The sequence below is a fragment of the Camelus bactrianus genome, chromosome 7 (genome assembly GCF_048773025.1).
Source record: "Camelus bactrianus isolate YW-2024 breed Bactrian camel chromosome 7, ASM4877302v1, whole genome shotgun sequence".
Taxonomy (NCBI): domain Eukaryota; kingdom Metazoa; phylum Chordata; class Mammalia; order Artiodactyla; family Camelidae; genus Camelus; species Camelus bactrianus.
The window spans coordinates 65,723,660-65,735,944 of record NC_133545.1 but is presented as its reverse complement, the minus strand read 5'-3'; the positions used below and the strand labels follow the sequence as shown (position 1 = coordinate 65,735,944).

The following is a 12,285-nucleotide window of genomic DNA, read 5'->3' as shown; positions in this document are numbered from 1 at the left end:
ACAGGAACTATTTGAGAGGATGGGACATTTGTTCTGTATCCTGACTGTGCTGGTGGTCACATGACTCTGCACATAGACCTTTACACCAAGAAAGGGACTTTTAGTATATGTGAATCAGAAAGATAATAATAAAAAGAAAAACAAAGAGAAAAACAGAAGACTAATCCCAAATTTTAAAAAATGTACAAAATTACAGACATACACACCTGCTCCCTTCCTTGCTCTCCTTTTCTCTGCTTTGTTTCCATAGCACTCATTATTTTATAGCACACTCTAATTGAATTATTCATTATGCTTATTGTTGTCTTTCCCCTGGAATGCAAGAGCCATGAGGACAAAGAGTTCTTGTGTAATTTGTGCTGTATTGTATACCTAACACCTAGAAGGTGACTGGCACAAAACAAGGTCTCAATAAAGGCATGATGGATTGGCCTAGATTCTCTTTCTTGTGTATAAACCTATTCCTTTGCAATGAAAAAAATCATTTGAAAACTGACTAAACTCAGGGCACCATCAGTCGATGTATGATCTTCACTGAATTGTTAGAGTTTTTGAAAATGCTGTGACTATATTGCTTCTTCTACCCTACCGCCCTCATCTAAATCAACAGCTCTCCTAAAACTCATATTTCATTCTAGTAAGAAAACTTCAAAGGATTATTGTTGGCAGTCATAAATTTTCTTTAAAAAACAAAACAACTGTTTTTTTCAAATATTGTTTGAACTATTTCAACAAATATTGATGAATGAATGAGTGAACCACTTGAAGGGCAGGTAGATAGACTGACAGAAACCTGTAACAGATGTAAGTAGAAATGTAAGATCTTTGAAATCATTCACATCAAAAACGTACTGGTGAGATTAAACCTGTGCTTTACCAGCTAAAGTGGAATATTCCAGGGTCTGCCTCTGCTGATGGTCAAATATTTTTGTGGTGAAATTGTTTGGAAAAGGCCAAATGCCTCTGGCTACTTTATCTCTTGCTGTTCCCAGGGTTCTGCTTTTTTTTTTTTTTTTTTTTGACTCTGTTTTCATCAATAATCTTTTCATTTAATTACTTCTTTCCCAACTCTGTATCTCTTATGCCTGCAAAAGCATTTTGTGAAAATATAATAGAGTTCTTAGGCCTTTTTCTGAAAGTGTCTCTATAGTGATATTGCTTACTGAGTCCCAGGAGTTAGCAGTCATAAACAGGCTGGGGATGGATGGCCAGTATTCGTTATATGACAGGAAGTGGAGACTTCCCTCTTCACATTATGAAAACGTACAGCAGCCCCAGAGTCTTGATTCTTCAGAAATGTCATCTATGTTTTTATTTAATAATTGCAGGGAAAAAAGAGGTGGACATGTGCTCTCAATTGTCACAGTGAAAAATTTTTTTTTGTCATTAAATTAATGAAGTGGAGAAAACCAAAATAAATGGCATACTCCCCTGTTCCCCTTTAGGTATCTAATTTGGTTGGGCTAGTGGCTGTTTGGGAATATTCTTAAATTGTGTTATCATGCATTTTGTAAAGCAGTGGTTACATGATAGATGTTATACATGAAAAAGGCCACTAGAGAAAGAATCTTTAGAGGCAGTAGGGAGGTAGGTTATAATTTTTTATGTCATACATGAATGACATAAACCCTGGATCAGAATTATTTTAACATTGAACTTAAATCCAGGGCCTTTCATAACTTAATAGCTCTTTCCCAAGAGAAAGATTTTAACTGAACACTAGAAATTTAAGTAGAAGAATTTGTCAAATCTCATCAAAATCTACTTGCTGGAAATAAAACATTATTATTATTATTATTATTATTATTATTATTATTATTATTTATTATTATTATTATTTTGGTGGGGATTGACATCTGTCGATAATGGTACCCACTCCTCCTCTTTAAAGAATAAAGCCTTATTTGACTGGAGAAAGGGAAATCAAGTGAAGGAAACCTGAGAAAACCAAACTGATTCAGTCAAGTTCATGGACTTAAGTACAACTGGGAAGGTATGCCTTTAAGACCCTCACTCAAGGATGTTTTAGTTTATTCTAAGAAGTCCAGTTTTCAGGCTTCTATGCCTGAAAGGAACAAAGGAAGAGACAGGAAAATTCTTAAAAAAACAACAACAACAAAAAAAACCTCTAGAAAGTAGACTCAAGGACTGCAAATACAAGTGTCAGGAATAATTTATTGCATGGGCAAAACAATCAGGAAATACTGAGGAAATTACCACATATATCATAATATAACTAATGTTTATGTTGATAACCTATTATAACCGGAAAAAATATGTTTGGTGTACAGCAATAATACAAGGAATGATATAAAAACTATTTAATCCTATTCCTATCTAAAATGACGGTAATGAAAAATTTAAGATCAGTTTTTGATATTGGTCCTTCCTCCCACTTTAGATACCACTCCTATAGTCACCATGCCCACCTTTTCATTACCAAAAATGCCATACTTTCATTTCAAACCAGTCATTTTCTGATCATTCCCTCCTGTCCATCCAGGTCGTTTACCCTGTTGATCCCACTCTTGCAAGTGTGTAAGTTCATCAGTACTGCCAGTCTTCTGCCCTTGTCATTTATTTTTTACATTCATCACTTGCTCTTGCTTCCCTTATATTTTCTTTTCTTTTTTTTGGGGGGGAGTAATTAGGTTTATTTATTTATATATTTTATTTTTTATTGAAGGTACTGGGGATTGAACCCAGGACCTCGTGCATGCTAAGCACACACTCTACCACTGAGCTACCTCATCTTTTCACTTAACCTTCTTCCCCAGCTGGGATGTCATGAACTACTATGATCATCTTCTGGCAAATGTGTCTTGATTGCCTTGGCCATCTGTTTGTCTTCCTTCCTTCCTTGGAGATTTGCCTGGCAAATCTCAACCTTGGTTTCACCCAACCAACTGCTCACTATGGCTCTCCACTCAAGCAGCTAAATGTTACTAGAGAAAATCCAACAATTGTGCTGGCTAGAGTCATTTCAAACCCATGACTGCACTTGCCAAAGGCATGCTATTGTAAGTGCTGCCCTACTGTACCTGCCAAGCATATTCAATTTCTAACTCTCTGAAATGACTCCTCGAACCTCTACGTCCCTTCCCCACCCACTCACATGTTGTGATAGCACCACCATCTATTTTTTTTTTTAAACCAGTAATTCTAAGAGTCCATAACATTCATACTTATTGACTCTGCTAAGTCTCTTTGCCCCTGTCTAAGGCTGTTCTCTCCAGACATATTCTGGATCCTACCCTATGCTGCCTCTATAAAGACTTTACTCCTCTAATTATCCTTTTATTTTCCCCAGTTAACAGTGTATCTCTTTCTACTGGATCCTATCTGACACATGACTTAACACACCAACCCTGAGCATTTCTTCCTCTCTCAGGATGTCTGCTCATTGTAGTTGCTGTTGCTTCTGTTTGGAATGGTCTTTTCTTAGATCCATAAATGATGGCCTCACTATTCTGGTCTCAACTTAGTTTCTCTTCTTGGACTTTAATGACCTCTCCACTGTCTTTCAGACAGGTGCTGTAATGTCACATTGCACGATTTTATTTTCTTCATGGTAAATATTACCTTATTTTTTAATTGATGTGTTTATCTATTTCTTTTCCCACTGGAGTATAAACTTATTGAGGGCAGGGACTGTCCCATCATCATTACTGTCTTGCTGTATTGCTGAAGAACAGTGTCTGACACTGCTCAATAAATACTGACTGATGGGTTGACTGATTGATTACTCAAAGGTAGTGATTTCAATAATTTGGAAGACATTGTTCCCCAGCAATTCTCAGTAAAAGATGCATTATTGTATTTATTCCTTCAAACAAACCTATTTCTGGAAAGCTAGTGAATAATAAGAAACCTATTTCTGGAAGGCTCATGAATAATAACAATATTAACACGACTACTAATAAAAATGCTTAGCTAGGACTTTCTATGTGCCAGACAGTCTTCTGGACATGTTCCAAATATTAACTCATTTAAATCTCGTAACAGCCCTCTGAAAGAGGTACAACTATTATCCCCATTTTACAAATGAAGAATCTGAGGCACAGAGCATACTGACACAGTTGGGTGCTGCCCACACTCAGATTTCACTGTTGCTTCAGTGGGAAGAATATTTCTATTTTATTATTTTATTTTATTTTTTATTGATGTATAGTTGATTTATAATGTGTTTCTGCTGTACATCATAGTGATTCATATATACATATGAATATATATATGTATTCAAAATATGGAATGTGTCATGAATTTGTGTGTCATCCTTGCACAGGGGCCATGCTAATCTTCTCTGTATCATTCCAATTTTAGTATATGCACTGCCGAAGTGGGCACAGTGCGAAGAATATTGAGCAGGGTGTCTAATATGAATCCCTTCATAACATCACATTTGTAGGTGGTCATTTCTGTAAGAAGGAACAACCATCTAGTATAAAGTATTAGGAAATCTTGTAGCTACCACTGATTATTGGTTCACTATACACCAGGAAAAGCCTAGTATTATGGGAGATACCAAAGAATAATAAAACAGGGTTCTTTCTAGAAAGACAGGATTAATCTATTTAGTAAATCTAAGAAGGACTAAACATCTACAAAGAACTGTATAATATCATTAAATAAAATGAACAAATTCCAAACTCCCAATTTATCCCTCGCTCTCTCCTTTACCCCCTGGTAACCACAAGTTCAGGATTTGCAGATACTAACTATTGTATTTAAAAGAGATAAACAGCATGGTCTATGGTAGAGCACAGGAAACTATATTCAATACCTTGTAACAGCCTATAATGAAAAAGAATATGAAAAGGAATATATGTATGTGTGTGTATATATACATCACTGAATGCTATGCACCAGAAATTAACACATTATAAACTGACTATACTTCAATCAAAAAAGTTTAAAAAAATGAACAAATTGTTAAAATATTTACACCTTTGCCTGCAGACTTACAATTTTCACATAGCAATATGCTTCTGTTTTGAAGACAGGCAAATATTTATGAAGTTAGATTTATGGATAAAGGCCACAACCCTACACCTTGGCACAGTAGCAAGATCTTAGGATGTGTAAAGGGTGTTGGACCTGAGCCGGAACTCTCACATTTGGATGTTAGGCAGTCTCCCCTCTCTGAACACTCTAACTGCAAGTAACAGTTGGTCTGCCTAGTTCAGATACCACTTTTCTTTGTACTATATTGATTCTTTTCCCCACTATTTTAGGACTTTATGTAAACATAAAAGCATTAGTTTAGAAAAGTTGGCTATGTACCAGTAGATGAACTTTTTTTTTTTTTCTGTAACTCACCAAGAGGTAATTTAAGGACAAACAGGGAGAACATATCTTAAACAATCCAGTCACAGCTCCAGCGTGACTGAAGAACTGGGAGTCTCCTTAGGCAGCAGTGACTATGGGAACACGTCTCTTTATTCTGTTTTTACATCCTACACTGGCCCACACTCTCTGGGGCTGGCCTGGGCACAACTCGTTTCAGAGATGATTGCCGCAAGTTCCTGGTTTGTGTCTATAATTTCTCCAAGTTAAGTCCCTAAAATATCTTAACTTTCTGTCTAAACTACACAGTCTGCACCAATTCTATTTCAGTTCTGTAGATACATATCCTCCCTGTGTTTACTGCACAGATCTGCAATGCTAGGAATTTATCATGTGCAGTTTTTGTAAAATGTAGAAGTATCTACTAATGCTTTTGTAAGGAAAAAATGCTTTCTGTTTTGTATTGCCTCTGATCGTCTTTTTTCAAAAGCCTCTGTACCTAGAGCATGTGGAATTTTAGGATTCCTTGAGTAGTAGGTTGAATTGTGTCCCCCCTAGAGGTATAGCCCAGTCCTTACCCCTGGTACCTATGAATCTGAACTTTTTTCGAAATAGGGTCTTGGTGGATGAAGTTAGTTAAGGATCTTGAGATAAGATCATCTTGGATTGAGAGTGAGCTTTAAATCCAATAACTGGTGTCCTTGTAGGAGAAAGGAGAGAGATATTTGAGACACAGGGACACAGAGAGGTGGAGACCAGGTGAAGACAGAAGTATACGTTCGTTATGTGGTAAAACCAAGGAGTGCTGAAGGGTGCTGGCAGACACCTGCAGTGAGAGATGCGTGGAACAGATTGTCCACGCCTCCAGAGGGAACCTACCTTGCTGATACTGATTGTTTTTTTCTTCTGGCTCTGGAAGTGTAAAGATATATTTCTGTTGTTTTAAGCCACCGGTTTTGTTGTAATTTGTCATGGCATCTCTAGAAAGTTAATACACTTGGTTTTAGTTGGGCAAACAGTAAACTCAGGCTTGAGTAGTTCTATGAAGATCCTAGCCTATTACTGCTTCTTGCTTTCTTTATGGTCCTTTCTTGTCTCGTATATCGTCAGATGCCTGCTATGGCTACAGTACCTGGATTAAAGGCTATCTCTCCCAACATTTACAATGTAGATAACCCAGTACTAACAACAGTCAACCAACCAACTAAACACAGAGACATCTGTACTTCTGTGGTTTTGCTTTTTAAGTATTTCACGTGTGTTTTATGTATGCTCTTCTTATAAAATTCCAACAATTGTATTATTATTAATATTTTAATGAAAATTCCTAGCTTAGAATTTTGGCGAAACAAGTTTTTTTCCTGGTAGAATTTTAATCAAAATACCGCAGAGTGAAACACACTTAGCAACATGAACTTAGATGGTGACAATTGTCATTTGCATATCATGGCTTTTCAGGATCCTTCTTCAAGGTCCTTCTGGGAGCCAGGTTGGTGGTAAAGTGGATTTCTTGGACCTTGCTTCTCAGAGTCTATCAGGGATTGTCCACATCCATGTATGTACTTGAATCTTTCCTATGCCAGCGGCAGTCACAGTTCTGCATCTGTGCTCTCTGATCACTCAGTGAAGCCTTAGTAGTTCTGAGAGGTAAAAACTTATGTTAATTTAGTTAATACTCTTAGCTAGTAAACACCAATTGTGTTTGTACTGTTTACAAAAGGGACAACCAGGGGTTCTTTTTCTTTAATTGAAGTATAGTTGGTTTACAATGTTGTCTTAGTTTCTGGTGTATAGCAAAGTGGTTCAGTTATATATACACGTATTCTTTTTCGTATTATTTTCCATTATGGTTTATTACAGAATATTGAGTATAGTTCCCTGTGCTAGACAGTAAGACCTTGTTTACCTACTTTATATGTAGTAGTTTGTATCTGCTAATCCCAAACTCCTAATTTATTCCTCCCCCAGCCCCTTTCCCCTTTGGGCAACCAGAGGTTCTTAACTTGGATTCTGTAAATTTAGATTCACTGTAAACCTTCCTTATTTATATTAAACTCAAACTGAAACATAAAACTCCTTTCAATTATGAATTTAGGCTCCAAATCACAGAGCCTAGAAATGCTACATTGTATTAATAGGTACCTGTGGTTCTGTCACAATAGAAATTATTAATATTTTTGCATTTCCTTACACATTATGGTATTTTTGAAATGTTCTTGCTAATTACCAGATTGGGATTATAGTCGTTATTGGCTCCACCAACAAGGCTGTTATTTAATATATTAATAAAGAAGTTTCATATTACCACATCACAACACTTTCTTTTAATATTTTTTCTTTTAATATTTTGATAGCTGTATTTCAGTTGCTTTTCAATTGTAATTCAATTTCAGTTGCTTTGTAAACCTATTTTATTGTATGCTTTTGTAAATTTTATTCTGGGAAGGAGTTATTCACCACATTGCCAAAGACATCTATGGCGCAGAAAATTTTAAGAACCCTTGCATGAGCGCTTAGAAACAAAGACAACCAAGATCTGAGGCCACTAAATCATTTGCTTATTCAGAAAACTGGGTTATTTAGCATATTTCCTTTCAAGGGCATAAACACATAGCAATAAGCAACTTCTGAAAATGATCTTAGCCCTTGTTCCCTTTAATTGCATTTTATTTACATTTTGTGTAACTGCCTTTTTTTTTTTTTTTTTTTTTTTGGTATAAGGTTGAGCAAGTTTGATTAGGTTTTCTCCTGGAGGGTGCAGTAGGTTATAGTCATCAATCAGCAGTAGCTCTCAGTTTTGATTTGAAAACTTTCCTCTGCCTTACTCATGTACCTTATTTGATTTGTCACTGGAAATGGGAAGCATGCTACCCTTGGAATGTTAGTGCTGAAGGCACACAGTCATTTCACAGGGAAACAGTGATATTAGAGAAAGGGCATGTGAAAATTTGTCATGGAATTTCCTTTATGAAAATGAAAATGCTCTTTGTTTACATGATTCCCTTTTGTTTTTTATAATGACAAATTATTTTGATGATGGTATGGTTTCTGAGTATATAGGCGTGGCTAGGACATTAACTTAGATGTGACATGTAATTACATTCGTCTTTGATGTTCAAGGCAAGTATGCTTATTATTTTTGGTTCTCTTTAGGGCTAAGGGCTATGGAATGCTCTCTCTTTTCTCAATCAATTTTAAAAAACTATCAGCATCAAAAATACCTATGCATATATTCACACATACATATTTGAGCAGCAGATTCATTAATTTATTCAACGAACACTTGTTAAGTGCTGGCTATGCACTCAGCCTGTGCTTTGCTATGAACTGTGATGTCAATGCTGGCATCATCCTCTTTTGTGATTTTACAGAGAGAATAAAAGACATTGTGCTCACTTAACTGTATTCGTCTCTAAATCACATTTTCCTCTTCAGGAACACTGGTGCTTTTTTTCCCTCCCAGAATTTTTTAAATTTTAAGTTTTCCAGTTTTATTTGGGTGTAATTGATATATAGCACTGTAAAAGTTTAAAGTGTACAACATAATGATTGGAAGTACATGCATCGTGAAATGATAGCCAGAATAGGTTCAGTGAACACTCAACATCTCATACAGATACAAAAGTTAAAAAATAGAAAAAATTTTTTTCCTTGTGATAAGAAATCTTAGGATTTATTCTCTAAGTGACTTTCATTTGTAATGTACAGCAGTATTATCTTTATCACATTGTACATTATATCCCTCTTACTTAATTTACCTTATAACAGGAAGTTGTACCTTTTGACTACCTTCATCTATTTCCCTTTCCCCCACCCCCTGCCTCTGGTAGCCACAAATCTGATCATAAATAAATACATACATACATACATACTAAAAAAAAAAAAAAGAACTTCTACTTAATACTTTGACAAATTATGTCTTATTTGTGGCAAAATACACATAACAGAAATTTAATCAACCTAACCATGTTTAAGTGCACAGATTGGCAGCATTAAGTATTGTCACATTGTTGTGCAATCACAATCATCACAATCTTTCTCCAGAACTCTCATTTAGTTTCATGCAGTGAAATTGTCATATCTCGAATTCAACCTACCAAGTGTGAAAGTCAAGAGGTAGAGCTACTTTATAAGAAATATGAATCATGACTAAAGCTAGAATTTAGTGATATACAGTTGATAGTAGTAGATAAAGATGAGAGAGTAAATAGACCATGGTTCAAGGAATTTGATGGTGGGAGATACGCACCTTTTATCTAAAAATATACTCAATCTGGCCTTTTCCCTGCAAAATTTCCATCCCTCAAACCTTGTTATGTATTTAATTGTCAAGGACTAAATTAGATACTGTGCTGTGTGTGAATTGGCTACAAATTGGATGTAAGGGCAGGGGTCATCATTTCTATTCTGGGGCTGGAAAGAGGCTCTTCACAGCTCTCCAGAGGTTTAATGACCCTTTTTGCTACCATCTCATGTTTCCCACATTCACAGCACGCTGAGGACTTTGGGTCAGAGAGATGTCTTTATTTTCCCAGGCAGGAATATTGTTTCCCCACGTCCCGCGTGTTCCTAGAAGCGCTAAGAAGAATGAGTAGCTGATGTCAAGATTAAAGATCAGGGTAGTCTGATCTAATTGGGGATTTTTTTAGAAAGGGTGGAAAAAAGTCTCCATTTCCCTCTGTACTAAGGAAGAACTTAACCCTTTTACTGCAGGGCAGGCATGGGCTGAAGAGTGGCCAGAAAGGGGAAAAGCTCCTATTTCCCCCATTTCATTGAAAGGATTGGATATACAGTTTTTTTCAAACATTAGGTCATGACCCATTAATGATGGCAAAATCAGTAGTACATTTTTACCAACGTTTTAATAAGCTGAAATAAAAGACAGTACAGAATATCACAATGAATGATGCTTCATGAAACATTTTTAAGGTGTATATTGCAAATCTTTTTGTTTATGTGCATATATGTGTGGGTGTGGATGTGGGTATTGTAAATGGATGTCTGTATACTACAGAAAATTTGTTTCTTACCAAGAAGTCAATGATAAAAAAAAGTTTGACTCTACTGAAGTCAGAACTGCTTGCTTCAATTTTTACAGACTTTAATTTCCTCAAGGTATTAAGTAACATCTGGGTGCAATTAAATCATATCTGTAAACTTTTTCCAGCTTATGTCTGTTTTCAAATATTTCTTGTGAACTGATGCTAATAGAGCACTAGTCAATATGTAGAAATGGTAATTCAGTACTAAAAATAGTTAATATTCATCATATTGTCCAGGGTTATTCTAAGAGTATTGTCTGTATCGATCCTTACTACACTTCTTTGGAATAGGAAACATTATCATCCTCATTTTACAGATAAAAGAAGGGAGACACTGAGAGCTCAGTGAATTGTCCAAGCTGTATAAGTTGATTTGTGGCAAGCCAGAATTCTAACCTACTCATCCAATGTCAGAGTCCATGATCTTGTCCGCTACACTATACCACCTTTCATTAGATTAAACAGAAGTATTTTGTAAACAAAATAAAAAATGTTATGTTTCGAACATCATGTTGTGAATTTGAGTTTTTGGTGACACCTGTAGTTGAAATTGATTGAAATAATGTTATCACCACTCTTCTCTGATGACTCCATTTCAGAAGATATTTGCCAAAGGTTTGCTGCTTACTCAGTGCAGTGCACAGATACAGCGTGCTGCTGTCTAAAATTAGGCTAGTTGAGAGTTCATTCCTTTCTGCATGAAAAGAAATGGCATCTATGAACACTGAGTAGTGATTGTTGAACCAGTTATCTATTCAAATCCTATTAGAAGTTTCCAATTGGTAGGTGGCTGCTTAATGGGGCTCAAGTGCAACTATGCCTTTGTTTCACCCATGAATTAGGTGAGGGCTATTGAATGCTACTTTTCAGGCATTTTATTGTCTCATGAATTTAAAAAAAATGAGTAGCATTAGAATTAGAAATGAACTGATTGAAGCTATCCACTCTAGATGGTTGGAATCACTTTGAAGGGTGAATATATGGTATGTCATTCACAGACAAGGTCTCATTATTATCCTGAGGACTTACTATTTCTGGGTGTGCCGAAAGAGTCCCAGCTGCTAGGATCTGGATCCTTGTGCCTGGAGTCTGTTTCTAAACCACGTATCTATTCTGATGCTGCCAGCTGGGGTTGCTAGGGTATGAGCAATCCTGGAGTGGGCTTCCAATGATTGATGAAGATTGGTGTATAAAGACCCCAGTTTCCTCATACCTAGAATGGGATGAATTCATTCTGAAGCATAGATCAATTCAGAGACTCCGCCAGATTAAATTCTAATCATGCAGTATGGCAGCTGATGGTGGTCATTGTAAAATAACCAGAAGTTATTCTCCTCCCTGTCATGTGACAGCACAGATTCCCCATCAGAAAGTGGAGTCTGTTTCCCCAACCTGGAATCTAGGTGGTCATGTGACCTTGCTTTGGCTGTTGGGAGATTAGCAAACATGACCCAACCAGAAGCTTGAAGAGTGCTTGCTTATTGGGGCTTGTTTTCTTGTGGCTTTTAGAATCTGAGGCATACACCTGAAGAAGCCCAGGCATGCCTGTTGGAGGATGAGAGGTGACTTAGACATGAGCTGTTCCAGTGAAAGTCCCCTAGGCTAATCATTAGATAGATATGTCTGTTTATTGAAGACCATCCAGCCCTAGAAAAGCTGCCAGCTAAAGATAGAGATCAGTTGAGCTGGCAAAGAACCATTTTGATGACTCACAGAAGTGTGAAAAATTATACATGTTCATTTTTGAAGTGCATAAATGTTTTGTTATGCAGCACAAACTAGCCAACACACTTGTTTAATAACTACTCTTGGTTGGCTGACTTCCTTTCCCTGTATCTCTCTCCTACTCTGCTACTGAGGTTTCCTGAACCTCCTAAATAAATATTCCCTCAAATCCTTGCCTCAGGATCTACTTCTTGGGGAACCCAAACTAAAACATGCATTCATTTTCACACAC

At 36.5% G+C, this 12,285-nt stretch overlaps 1 protein-coding gene and 1 non-coding gene across 3 annotated transcripts in view; one reads left to right on the top strand and one right to left on the bottom strand.

Annotated features, from left to right (window-relative positions):
• Positions 1-12,285, top strand: part of ZNF804B (zinc finger protein 804B) — an 873,532-nt gene that overhangs the window by 59,527 nt on the left and 801,720 nt on the right. The window lies entirely within an intron of this gene.
• LOC123614520 (U6 spliceosomal RNA) lies at positions 4,241-4,345 on the bottom strand. Its single transcript, XR_006721929.1, has one exon. It is a non-coding gene; the product is annotated as a U6 spliceosomal RNA (small nuclear RNA).